A 14,402-nucleotide genomic window follows, 5' to 3' on the forward strand; every position below is an offset into this window, starting at 1 on the left:
AACAGTGGTCATGAACCAAGCACAAAATACATCCCGGCACGTACACAGTCAGTACCCTACTTCTAGCACATCGTACATACGATAAGTGTATGCTTATGGTGAATTACCCCTTGTCTCAGCAGTTTGTATTATAGGCCTGCCTGGCAGCTACTGCTTAGAAGTAAGGTTGCCTGATACCACACCGTGTTTTCAGTTACTTATAACGGTGCCAAATTTTAGCTGTTTGGGCGGAAATGTTGCCATGCTGGCCGGGCGGCGGCCTCAGGCTGAATTGTTTTGCAAAAGTTCAGCCCAAATGGTCCAGCTGTTTCCAAGATGGAGGCGAGTGAAAAAACACATTATTTTGCCTCTGTTAAAAAAAAAATCCTTTGAAAAGCTCTAGTGCACCGTGCTGTGGCACAAGGACTAGTTACTTGTAACTTACCAGCGCTTTGCAGCTACACACAGAAGATTCTGTCCGGGGCTCAGCAGGACATTCCCGGCCTTTGCAACACTGGGTGGCTGTGGGCCAAGCCAAGGTTGGGCACCAAAGCTGAGAGCAGGGCCCGTGTCGCTGATGTGCACTGTGCTTCCCTCCGCTGATGCCCAGCGTGTTCAGGAGAAAGCTGCCTGATTGGCATGCAGAGCCAGCCGGCGGGGGCGACGGGGTGGAATTCGATTGGAACAAGGAGCCTGGGGTGGGCTTCAGGGGGAGACTGGGCGTTTGCGGGGGCGGGGGAGAAGTGGCGATTGGGCAAGGAGACTGGCGATTGGGAATTGGGTGGCCAAGGAGTCATAGATTTTTTTAAGGGGGGGGGGCGGCACTAGATCAGTCAGTCTGAGCTCAAAGGTGACTGGGACTCGCTTGGCAAAGAGCCTGGGACAAAGAACCGGGTTGTGGGGGGGGGCTGAGCGGGGGGAGGAGAGCCAGACTGGCTGAGGAGCTGGGAGGGGGAGAGCTTGGCTATTGCTGATGCAGTGGAGGCAGGCATAACACTTGCCCTGCCCAACCCCTTTGCAGTGAACCAAAATGTGCACTACCCCAGCTGGGCAAGCCGTGACTGAGGCCTGTTCTAGCATTATACTGCTCGATGGTATGGGCCATCCTTTGCTCCCAGTGCTCCACAGTTACATTTTCGTTGAGAACCAGTCGCTGGGCACTGGATTGGGTGTCAGGACACCTGAGTTCCATGCTGGGTGACCTTGGGCAAGGCCCTTCGTCCGGCCTGGCTCTTGCTACGTGTTTGCCCAGCATGTCCCACAACAGAGTCCCCATCTTGGCAGTGCTGGAATGTGGCTGGTGGTGTGCTCGTCGTTGTCGCCTGTGAGCGGTTGCCGGCTGTCACACTTTCACATGCTCCTGTCTCTGGCCTCTTCTCTACCCGCCCTCTCTTCAACCTGGCCACTAGGTGGCGCTATCAAGCTGTTGCGTCTTTGCGCAGCGACGACACCACATGGCCACCGCTGGGTTCCAGTTTTACCAGCCCTGCACAAAGCTGGGTCTGGGGGTGTCTGCAATGGAAGGTGGGGAGACCCACTCGGAAGCTCCCAAACTATTTAAAGGGATACCACCCACTTCCTAGACACTACATTAGCCCTCTAGTGCCATGTCGGCTGAGGTGCTAGATCAGTCACATCACAGTGCTCACAACTTTTGGCATTAAGGTGCGTCCCCCCCCCCCCCGCTTTTGCCAGGCATGTGGGGAAAGCTGAGAAGCGATGCCAAGGACAATGGGCCATGGAGACAGCACTAGTTCAGGTGATTCCCCCCCAGGTCAGTGCCGCGCCATGTAGGCAGGAGAGTGGGGTGCTACAGGCCTTCTGCGGGTGCCTGTGCCGGAGTGAAGCACAGCCAGCGCACCAGACTGGCACCTTTCACGAGCAACGCGTCTGCACAAACCCATGAAAAAGCGGCACTAAAATTAGCGTCAGGGGGTAGCCGTGTTAGTCTGTATCTACAATAACAACAAGGAGGCTGGTGGCACCTTAAAGACTAACAGATTTATTTGGGCATAAGCTTTCATGGGTTAAAAACCTCACTTCTTCAGATGCATCACCAGACTCCTTGTTGTTTTTGTAGATACAGACTAACACGGCTACCCCCTGCTACTTGATACCATGCAAGGCACTAAAATTAGTAAGGGCTCAATGCAGAGAGGTAAAGGAAGGCAAGACGTTAACCCGTGTGCTGCTATTTCAACAGAGAGCGTGTGTGAGAGAGGGAAGCTACACACACATGATGGTAATGTGAGTCAGCATGCATAGGGACAGGACAGAGAGAGAGAGAGATAGTGTGTGTGTGTGTGTGTGTGTGTGTGTGTGTGTGTGTGTGTGTGTGTGTGTGTGTGTGCACACGCACTATTAATGGCTCTTGACCGTTCTCCAGCAGCCCGTGCTTTCTCGTCAAGGGCAATACATTTCCCGCTCCAAATCAATATGGGCGCCAGGGTAGTTGCTGTTGGCAGGTACTATACGTCTGTTATTGACAAAGTCCTTTGCGGGCTCCAGCCGCTGCATGTCAAATCAAAAGAACTTTGGGTGAGTTCCTGGGGAGTCGCTGCCCATTCGACCAATGCAGGCTCAGCTGATGGGAACCAAAGTCTGCCTACAGACTGCAGTACGCGCTGTGTTTTTATAGGCAGCAAAACCGTGGCTCAGCTCTCAGAAAAACCAGGCTACACACCTTAGACTGGTTCAGTTTGGCGTTGATGGTCAATGCACACAACGAAAGGGGAGCAGAGAGGGGCTAGCAAGCCTGCCGCTGTAAGAACTAAAGCCAGCAGTCCCGCCAGAAAGTGTCACTCTACTTGAATTATATTGTCCTGGCAAGTCAGGCTTGTGCTACTGCTGGGAGGACTGGGGCTTCTCAGGTGCGGGCTGGCTGGAAAAGATGGGGGTTTCTTGCTCCATCATGGGGCTCAGGCTGTGTTATCACCCTGCCTCTCACTACCCACAAAATGCTCATTGTGCTGTTTTCTGTGGCCTAACAGTGACACTTCCTGAAGAAATCTCTGCATAAGGTTCTCAGTCTGGTTGCTGCTCAGCGTCCCGAACTTAATTCCCAAGAACATTTTCGCTGGAAATCCCGACTTTTTTTTAATTGATGTTCAAAATTTCCACATAAAGTTTAAGAGAAATGATGACGTTCAGAAACAGCTGGCCCGTGCCTCACTTGGGCCGTTCTTTTCATGACAACAGCGGGGAAGGCACCACATGCGCGATCTTCGCTGGGGCGGAGATGGAGTCCAAAAGGGACAATATCGGGCCAATCTGTGCTGCTCATTGGATGCTCCTTCCCGGCCACAGCATCTGTCTCTTTGGGCACCATGTCCCCTGTTAAAAGTAATCCAGGGACTTGAAAAATACTAAAGGACTTGTATGCTGACTAAGGGAGTAATTCACCAGCGAGCAGGGAAGGAGAATTCCACTGCAGTCCAGGGACAATAGCCAATCCACCACCCTTCTAGACCAATCAATTTATCAATATCACAGCACTAGGGCAAACTCCCATTGGCTAATCGTGACCTGGAGGGCATGACACTGCTGTTAGCAGCTTAACTCTTTCCTAGGCATCACAAATATCATGCCTAAGCTCTTGGCAGTTGGTTTCAGCTTTTTAACTTCTATTCCATTTTATAAGGCCATCAGGGCTTGCCCACACTGGTTACAGGACCATCTTCTAGGCACCCCTCCTCTGCTAGTCCCAAGTCCTTTCTTGCTCTCGTTTTGATGAGGCACTTTTTTTTCCTGAGAGCCAGCCTGGAGCTCCAGTGCTTCTGACAGGGGTGCAATATTGGGGGGAGAGGGCAAGGGGCCCAGGCTCGCCTGGCCAGCTCTGAGGGAAGACCCAGAAGCCTGCATCAGCTCTCCTGGCCATGCCTGACATGGCAGCCCTGCAGCCGGGGACCCACTGCCCACTCAGGAGGTTACAGACAGGAGCTCGGGGCTGGGGAAATGTTGGGGCTCCCCTTCCCAGCCTGCAGCACTGGCAGGGGCTTCCCCATATGCAGGGCATGCAGGTGCCCCAGCCTGTTACCGTCTGTGCGAGAGGCCGGCTCGTGCTGCTGTCTCAGGCATGGCTGGGATGGGAGGTGGCAGCTGCCACGTCTCCGCTCAGAGCCAGCCAAGGGAGGTGGACTAGGCTCCCCACTTCATTACACCTCCATCCCCCCATGAGCAGTACCGTAGGCCCTTTACCTTGTCACAGGCCTGGAGGGAGGATAGGGACCCCTGCTTCTCTGCTTTTGCTGCCCACGAGTAAGTCAACCCAGCCTAGTGGCCGCAGGGCACCAACGGAGGAGCTCCAGCACCTCTGTCTTTGGGGCACCAGCATCGGACTGCTGCTACCCATCACCTCGCCTCTGAGCACCTGCCAGCTAAAAACAACAGCAACACCCCTAGTGGACGCCAAAGTCTCTGGCACGTTCTTTGTAGCCAACCCGGCGCCTCCGGTGCTTTTCCCTTTCCAGGGTAAAAACGCTCCGGGAGCAGGGGTGAGTTTCTTTCTTTAGTTAGTTGGTTGATTTGTTTATTTTGTGGGGGGGGGCCTCACTAGACCTACATAATTAAGCAATGCTTTCTCTTAACGAGAGTGGATTCATCTCCATTGTGACACCAACACTGGGCTTTTCTTTCCGACTCTAAAGCCATGATGTCGGGCTCCTAGTTAGCAGTCTGTTGGGGTTCCTCCCTCTCTACGGTGCGCTGCGTTTTCTAAACAACACCACATGGCGCTTAAAGAGGTCAGCGAGACGGGATTCAGAAATACCAGCTTACTGATCCGCTGACATCAATCATAAGCTCCTCGTGCCACCTCTCCGAACGGTTATGGGCCGGGATTGGGGGTTTAAGGACAAAATGACGCTGAACGTGGGTTATTGGATTTTCTTGGCTTTTCAGACATCTGACTGTAGTGACAGCGAAACAGGGCTACGCGCATCTGCCGCAGAGCCCAGAAAGCCCCCTTAGAGAAGAGCTTTGTTATGGATGACGTCCATTCGCTTTGGACTTGCCTGGGGCGCTGGCTCTGTTTAACCTCGCACTTAGGAGCAACTGGGAATCAAGGGTTCTGCAGCATCTCCTCCGACAGGTTTCCCAGCAAGTTCAATGGCGGGGATGGAGGGGCTGACAGCGCGGGATGTTCAGCTTTTCTGGGTAGCTTTTCCAGAGACGCAGCAGGGGCCACCGGACAGGAACTCAGGAGTCATGGGCCCTGTGCCCAGCTCTGACCCAGGCCTGTTAGCTGACTTTGGGGCAAGTCACTTCACGGCTTTGCTCCTCTGTTTCTCCCGTCTGTAAAATGAAGCTAATGCTGCCGCCCGCCTCTGCAAACCACGTTGAGCTGGCTGGCTGAAAACGGCCATGCGGCAGCTGAGCATTAATACATCACAGCAGCGGTTGCCCTGTACCTTGAATCAAGAGGGGATAGCTCAGTGGTTTGAGCATTGGCCTGCTCAACCCAGGGTTATGAGTTCAATCCTTGAGGGGGCCACTTAGGGATCTGGGGCAAAATCAGTACTTGATCCTGCTAGGGAAGGCAGGGGGCTGGACTTGATGACCTTTCAAGGTCTCCTTCTAGCTCTAGGAGATAGGACATCTCCATTAATTTAATTTATTTATAAGACTGGTATGCAGTGAAACTTCAGCTTCCCATCAGACTGAACAGCCCTCCCTTGGGGTACTTCGGAGGAGCATCCGTCCCTTTCTTTAGCATCATGCACAATGGCCACACATCTGTTGGCCTGGCCCTAGCACATGGATCTGGCCACCTGCTCACATTGAAATATCGGCCGGGCCAAATTCTTCAGCTGGTGAAAAAAGTCAGTTTTACAGAGGACTATCCCCAGCTGGGGTGGGCGTCACCCCAGCAAATGCTTCTGGGCCAGGTCTGGCAGATTGCAGGCCCAGCTTTATAGATTAGGGAATTATGAACTCCTGAAATTTTGCGATATTAATGATTGTCGGCCATCTGTCCATCTGGCAGCCAGCAACGAGCTGCTGGTTAGTTGCTTAGTCCAATTTATTACAAATTATTTTTGTGGCAGGCAGCTGGAAGAAAGAGCCTGGTGTGTGCCCCTAGTTCATTGAGAGAGTGTTTAACTAACAACACAAGAACTGTCAGGAAATGTATTAGGGTTACAGTGCTGCCCCCAGAGCCTCCCTGTGATTACAGCCCTTCTGGGCGAGGTGCTGTACCGAATGGGGCAGGCCCGTCCCTGAAAAGCTCACAGCCTAACTAGGGAAGGCAGAGAGAAATGAGAGATTATCATTTTACACTGGGGGAACTGAGGACCAGACTGAGTGACTTGCCCACAGTTGTTGGGCCCAGGTATTCCCTGGCAGAGCTGGGAAATGACCCAGCTCACTTGAATCCCAGCCCAATGCCTTCATCCAGCCTTCACTCACTGTCCAATTTTAAAGCTTCGATTTTGAAGTTCCCATGCAGTCCAGAGTCAGATTCCCTTCTCCATCCCATCTTCTGAACCCAGCCTTGATAACCAGCCAGGTAAGGAACTATCCTCACACTGCACCTGTGGAGGACAGCAGCTCCTGCAGACTGTCACAACTGCACCTGTCCAGTGCTTGAATTTGTTCATGCATTAGCCCAGTGAATGGCAGCATGCAATATGAATATGATGTTCCTTCTACTGGAGAGTTGGGCTCGCTTAACCATGAGTTTGGAGGTGAATACATGTAGACTTCAATCTAGATATTGCCCATGTGTTTAGCGACTTATTACCTAGATGCCATCTCAACACCAGCTACCCGCCCGGAATTTTCATGTCACGTGCTGCAGTAACGCATTGGAGCTACTTAGAACTTTCCAGCCGATGGGCAATTCTTCCACCGAAGCCATGATGGGGGCTGCAACCAGGCTCTTGCCTGAAAACTACAGAGCCCGCTGACAGTTCGCTCCCTCTGGAAAATAGTAAGTGAACTCCACAATGCAGGACCTGTGAAAAGCGTTGCATCCAGTGGAAACCAAATGCGCTACCACTGCACTTACATGCCTATTCGATAGCCCCCAAAACACACCCAACCAAAGACAGAACAAGCTCATTACACTGCAGCCCTTGGAAGTACTGAAATATGGAGCTTCTGGAAGACTACATCTATTATGTTCCAACCCATTTACTGCTCTAGCCGCTGATCTACTCACCTTCCTTAATGCCTCATGCAGCATGATGGAGTTCTTTTTGTTGGGGCTTTGATCTAATATCAGATCTGACCCTTCTCTCAGTGAAGTCCCTGGTGTTTTTGCCATTCGCATCGGTGGCTGCAGGATCAGGGCTGTAAACTGTAAGGGCCAAATTTCCAAAGACCTCCAATGTTTGGAGCCTAGAGACGCAGGCAGGGACATAGGTGCATGCTGTAGGACACCGATCACATTGTCATTCACCGACTTCTGTCTTATTTTGCAATCTCACCACTATGTTTGGGGGACATGGTGGGGCAGGGAATATCTTTTACTGGGAACTGAGTTGGTTGCATGCGGGCTGCTGGCCTCAGCGTTCTCGGTCTTTGTAAATCCTCTCCTACACTCACTGAGCCAGAGAACCTTGAGGCCAGCAAGGTGAAGTGGCCTGTTCACGACACAGCATGCCATGTGAGGACAATGGCATCGCAGCAGAAATGAGCCCACCCAGCTCCCCACAAAAACCCACAGAGCAAGCACAGCGTCATTAGGCGGAGGTCACCCAAAACATTGATGGTGCCCTCAGAACAGGCGGCTAATTATGGATCTCTTTTGCATGGTGTTTTAGCTAATTTAGCTTTCTGGTGCATGCTCAGAAGGGATAATCTCATTTAGCAGGTTAATTAGTGTCCTCTGTAGAAATAGTTTATCAGTGACTGTCCTATCGTGCTCAGCAGAGACAGTTTAAAGATATAGTATTGAAGGTCTGGACTGCAGGATAAGCCAAAGAGACGTTCAGTGTTGACTGTATATGGCACCACATCTTGCTCTTATTTTGACTGGGTAGTTGACTGCCCATTGAAAGTCTTAGAGTATGAACATACACAGATTTCCGAAGTTGGCAAGGGTGTGTGTGTGTGTGTTTGGGATAGATACCTAATCTATATTCGAGTGAATAGGAATGTGGTGGCCAGAAGCAGGTTGCTTTGCAAATCTCAGCCGTAATCTCAAAACCGAACGTTTCAAAACTTGCACTAGTAGTAATGAATAGCTGTATAGCAGCAGGGCTGAAAGGTCCTGTTGGGGCTTAGGCCCCCATTGTGTCAGGTGCTGTACATACACACACAAACCCTGCCCCAAAAGCGCCTGCTCTAATTAGACACACAAAGCAAAGAGTGAAAGTAACAAACAATAAGTGGGGCTGGGGAAGTGAGGATGAGGGCAATGGGAATAAAAAACATGATTACATTTCCCCCCACGCTCGCAATCAGACTGTAGCACTCACTGTCACCGGAAATAATTGAGATTAAAAATTTAGCAGGATTCCAAGAGGGACTGGACATTTAGATGGATAAAAGGCTTATCCAGCATTACAATAGTTACTACTACAATTCTGGGGAGGAAGGGACATGCCACCTTGTGTTTCACGTTTAAGCTAATCTCTAATATTAGGGTTTAGATGAGATCTTCATAGGGGGCAAATTAGCCCAAGTCTGCCTATTGCAGGGTTTATTGCACCCACCTATGAAGCATGTGATGCGGGCCCCTGTCCGAGACAGGATACTGGACTAGCCGGACTCAGTGTTCGCTAGTCTGGCAATATCTGTTCCTAACTAGATTGTTCTGACATTTCTGTATCAGTTGATAACCTCATCCTCCAGAATGCAATCTAGAATTAAAATATACAAGTGGATAATTTAGGAGCCGTAGAATATCAGGGAGCATTGATCATGCAAGATTAGCAGCAAGGACTGGTGAAATCATTTTCCTACTGGGTCTAAAATGAGCTGGAAATAAGCAGCCACAAACGCTATGTGAAAAACATGGTATAAAATATATGGCGTATGGCAAATCTTTTAGCCTTCCCCCTTCAAAAGGGCCACAGAGCACCTGCCATGCTGCCACTGACGTAGGAGTCCAACTCCTGGTAACCAACATCTCCACCCTCCTCAAGCCAAGGTCATAGAGTGCCAGGATTAGATATTATTTTATTAGCAACCTTAACTCAGGTCCTGGAGCCTCACAATGACTCTACTTTAAAGACAAGTATCTTCCTTTTTAATCTCTCTTTGCAAACTGGCTTGATGCTGCTAAGAAGTCAGGCGCAACATCAAGTGACAAAGGGAAGCTGTTGAGCAGGAGTGAGCCGTCCATTGCTACAGAAGTCAACAAGAGTTGAGACTATTCAGTCTTACAGGATCAGGCCCAGGTTGTAACTGACCTGAGGGATGGACGCAGCAGCTCTTCTTTTGCACAGACTAGATTGTTTTTGGAGAAGGAGAAGTTACACAGAGTGTTAGTATCTTATGTTCCAACTATGGACAGGATCTGATTTCAATCTTGGGATAACTACAGCTGTGCAAACCCTTAAGGTAGGCAGACAAAGCCATAATTTCAACCGCCCCATTCCAAGCAGTGGTAAACATTCATGTTGGAAATGGGGCTTGGCGTAGCTGTGCTTGTAGTTTGCAGGTGGTTACACCAAGGCTTAGAATTGGGGCTAATTCCAAGTGAAGACAAAGCTTTAACCTCGTAGCACCCATTTGCCAAGCTGCAAAAGGGATAGAATGGAGGTCATACGGTCCAGGGGCCAAGGCATGTGTCTTCTGTACCTGCCTTTGACACTGATCTGCTGTGACATCCTGGGAGGATGACTTCCTCCTCTGTGCTTTAGTTCCGTACTCCCAGCTCCTGTGTGTGTCTTGTAATATCTTTAGGGCAGGGACTGAGTTTTACTAAACCTGCCATACAGCACTTAGCCCAACAGGGGCTCTGCTCCTGGGAAAAAGAATGCCTGGCTCTTAATACAGTGCTGCTCAGGGACAGATCTCAAAGTGCTTTGTCAAAGGTGGTCAGTAGCATTGTCCCCCCTTTACAGATGCAAATAATACCTTATTCAGTGGGGCTATGAGAATCAATTGATGCTTGTAAAGTGCTCAAAGATCCTTGGCTGAAAGGTGCTGTCTAAATACAAATCAGTATTATCCAAAAATAATTTTGTTTCTTTCACACTCCAGCTCCTACCCCCAACATCAAACAGCATCAACCCCTGTTAGTAGTTTTTAGGATATACACTATAGTAGGCAAACATTGTTCCCCATCTTCAGAAATTTAAAGACAGCAGTTACTGTGGTTAATCACAATCTCCTGTTAGGTTAGGAACAGTGTATTTTGATCCTTTGACCATACTTTTGTTCCCACATTATCTCCCCTCCTGGACACCAATAGTAGCTGGAAATAACCTTAAATCTGATTTGATTGAGGTCAAGAAGGTATCCCCTAAGGTTGTCTTTAAGGCTGTCTTCTCATGACCTTTCTAATTCTTTGGAACAGCGCACAGTTCATTTCTCTGCTGAAGGCATCATGTGTCAGTATTTCTCTGTCTGAATTAGAATTTAAAATTACAATTAGCTTTTAATCTAGCTCTAGATGACTTAACTAAGAACAGGCTTCTTCTGCATTCCTCAAAAAAAGCCAAGCTGAGGTTTCTTGAACCTGATGCAGGAATCTTCCATAATTGGTAATGAAACCTGTCCCACGTAGTATTAAGATAGGAGTAGCTGAATCTTCAGAAATGTTTTGTTCTTCAACTCAAACGTCCATTGACTCTTCCTCATACAGGCCTGTATTTAGGGCAGAAGATTTCACAGCATCACATACCTAGGTGATCTTAGGAGACAACTCTGCTGAACTTCTGATCTTAAGGTTTTATTTACAGCAAAATATAAGTTGAGTTGCTCCCAAAGAGTGATGGGATATATGCTAAAGGCTGCTAATGGTCACTGAACCTGCTTGACAATGGAGTAGTGAATAATCTCTATCAGGGAGTAGGGACGGATGTTCAGATTGTAGAGTTTACTATTCATTCTTCTGTCAGGCACTGCACAGGTCAAATTTAAGCTCTGATTGCAAAACCTAGGGAACATTACTTAGAATTGACAGGCAGGCCAGATATCTTGAGAAGAGCAAAGACAAGTGGGGTGAAGCAATATCTTTTCCTGGACCAACTTCTGTTGGGGAGAGAGACAAGCTTTCCAGCTCACACAGAGCTCGGCAGCAGGTTTGAAAACTTACTCAGGCAGTCCCAGTTAAATACAAGGTGAAAGATTGTTTAGCATAAATCGTTAACACATTTCAAGGGACCAGTCAAGATGAAGTGGCCGGTTAACACTGCATAATTCCTAAATATTTACATCTAAGGAAGATTACCCCCACCATACTGCATGTTGAGAAAGAATTTATTATTACACATTTCTAAAGCTCCCATGCCCTTAGTACCAGTAATACTACTTTCTACTTAGACAGTGCTTTCCATCAGAGGATCAGCTCAATTTTACTCAAATTCAATGAGTTTATCCTTATTGGCCAGGTAGAGTATGGAAGTACTATCCGGTTACCGATGAAGAGACGGAGGAAACAGGTGGTTTGTGTGACCTGCCCACGGTCACACAGGAGTTGTGAGGCAAAGGCAGGAACGGAACCCTGGTTTCTGACACTCAGTTTTGTGCTACAGTCACAAGACCATCCTTCAGCCTTGTCACAGACTAGCCCTTTTGTTAGTCATTCATTCAGAAGGCCATGGCAATGGAATTATGAAACATGGTTCTTGAATTGCCAAGGTTACATGACCCCACCCACCACCATCTCCAGATGCAAATAAGTGGAGCCACTTCCTTGAATCTCTATATTAGAACTGAGCTAATTTTCGGATGAAATTTGACTTCGCATGCAGACACATTTGCATTTTTTGGGCAGTACTGGCTGTACAATGGTGTCTGTTAAAGGAACACTCCAGTTTAGATAACTAGGGAACTTGGATCAGAGAAATACTAGCAAAAAAACTCAACCATTTTTGATCATATAGAACTTTTTACATCCAAAATGAAACTCTGCTTATCTTGATTACACATGCATTAAACCCGATTGGTCTTCAGCCTGACATCCCACACTGACCACCGGACTTAAGCCTTGAGGTTATGTTGATGCTAGTCACACAGGAAGGCTGGGAAGAGGTTTTCAACTTCTGTTGATTATCCAAATTTGGATAAACAGCTATAAAGAAATATTGGTCTTCAGAGAAAGCCAGTTCTTTATACACATCAGATTATACCATTATCTAGAGCATGATCCTCTCAGTAGAATTTGGCTAATCATCACAACTCATTAAAATTCAAGAGGAGATAAATAATGAATAGTCATGTCATTTACTCATTCAAATTCAAGGATTTCCCTAGTTCTCCTTTTGGTGATTTATTCAGTCCCAATGCGTCTCAGGAAACACACACATCCTTGAGCCATCCTCCCCCTCGAACACTCTATTTTCTTCTGCAGACTGTCAGTGGAATTGCACCCACAGCACAGGCATCATTTTATTTTGTTTGAGATGCAGAGCGGGATTGCTTGGTTTCAGGGGTTTTAAGAGTGCAAAAGGCACCAACTAGAGGCTATGGGGGTTGGTGGGATAGCAGTGCAGAAGGCAGCCAGAAGAGTACTGTTGTGGTCAAAGACACCCACGCAACGATTTTAGTTCAAAGACTCAAGCCTGAGGCCAGTTTATCGACATACATACCAGTGCACTGGGGTGCAGTCCGAAGACTGACACCCCGAGGACCGCTCGCAGGCCGCCTTTTATTTCATTAAACCGCAAGCAAAGTACAAACAACACGTCATGAGTTAAGAAATTAGCGTTGGGGTCAGTCCCTCCCCAAACCGCAAGTTAAGAAATTAGGGTCAGGGTCAGTTCCCCCCCCAGGTACCTTCCTCATTTTTCCCAAGAATTGGATGTTAATTTGGGTAGAGGGGCGCTTGGTGGTTTTCCCCAGGGGTGGTACTTGGCACCAGTTTGGGTACATTTCTCAAGACATGTTATTTTCCAGGGTCTTTTGGTTAAAGATTGGGGGGGGGGGTTCCATGGGACGCCTAAAGAGGATCTATGATTGGCTATTTTTGCAGATAGCTGGAATCACGGAGTGGGTCACAGATCACCCAAAGGAGAAGCTGCAGGAGTTAAGAAATTGCATTTAGCTCAAGTTACCTATTGCTTCACACAAGCGGTTATTACATTTCATTAGTGCTGCTGCTGGGGCTTTTCTTCTATTCTTTCCCTCCTTGCCCCCCCCCCCTCCTCTGGTCATGACCCTTGACCGAGTTTGGCAGGGAATTGTGCAGTCTAGTCTAATTCAGGCCCTGGCCTGTACTGCTTTGTGCAAGGGTAGTTAGCATAACAGATCTCTGTTGCAGGGTTTATTTTGGGGCCTTCCGATTCACAGCTCTGGCTATTAAAAAGAAGGGCCCCCTGCTCTATTTCCCCACAGTACTGACTGGAGTGATGGGTAAATCCACCTATGTTACCACAAGCAAAGGCCCTCCCTCTGCTCAAGGACTCTTTCAGTGGTGAATGGCCCAGTGGTCTTACATTTCAGGGGAATTCAGTTTGAGGAAGTTAGGGTAGTGGGATTTGACAGGGAAGTGAGGGAAGTACTTCTGAGCCTCATTTAGAAAAAAAAAAATCTATAGTTTTGCATTTCTGATGTCAGAATATGAGTCTCACTGCAGGGGTGAACAGGGAGTGAAATAGTCAATGCGAAGGCTACGCTTCTCTCTGTTCTTTCCCAACATATGACGCCATCCCAAATTCCTCTAGAAAGGAACCAATGTATCACAGGCTGAAATAAGCGTGTTTTTAATAGATTACATCTATTTGATGAGTTGGGAAAGTGTGAAATGAGAAAGGACTTGGCGAGGTTTGATGACCCACCCCCGAGACATTGGCTTTAGTTTACAGCTGAAGTGATGGGTTTTGTGAGTTGTAAGAATATAGACTTTATGAGACCCCAAGCTGGCAGTCTATGCTGCAGGTCAGGACCCATGTGCATTTGGGGGAGGGGAAACTTGAATAGCCTCTGCTTCTAATAAGTGAATAGGCATCAAATTGCAAATTAAGTAAACTTGGAAGGATTAGATTGTTACCAGTAAACATCAATTTCATTGCACACACACAAACCAATGAAAAGTATTTCTAGCAATAATTAAAATTCACAGATAGGCAAAGCAAGAAATGCTCAGAGTTGGATTCAAGGATACTTAGTTTGTCTATTTTGACATGTTTCGCTGACAACGTGTGTTTTAACGGTTTATAAAGCTAACTCGTTGAAATTCAGCATCTGCTCATGGTCTGACCCACCCCACCTAATTTCCTACAACTGAAATTTTAAATAAATACAAATGTTTAAAAAAAATGAAACCCAGTGAAAGAATAAAAAATAAAATTCTGCCCAGTCTACTACTA

The sequence above is a fragment of the Trachemys scripta genome, chromosome 10, assembly GCF_013100865.1.
Source record: "Trachemys scripta elegans isolate TJP31775 chromosome 10, CAS_Tse_1.0, whole genome shotgun sequence".
In the NCBI taxonomy this organism is placed as follows: domain Eukaryota; kingdom Metazoa; phylum Chordata; order Testudines; family Emydidae; genus Trachemys; species Trachemys scripta.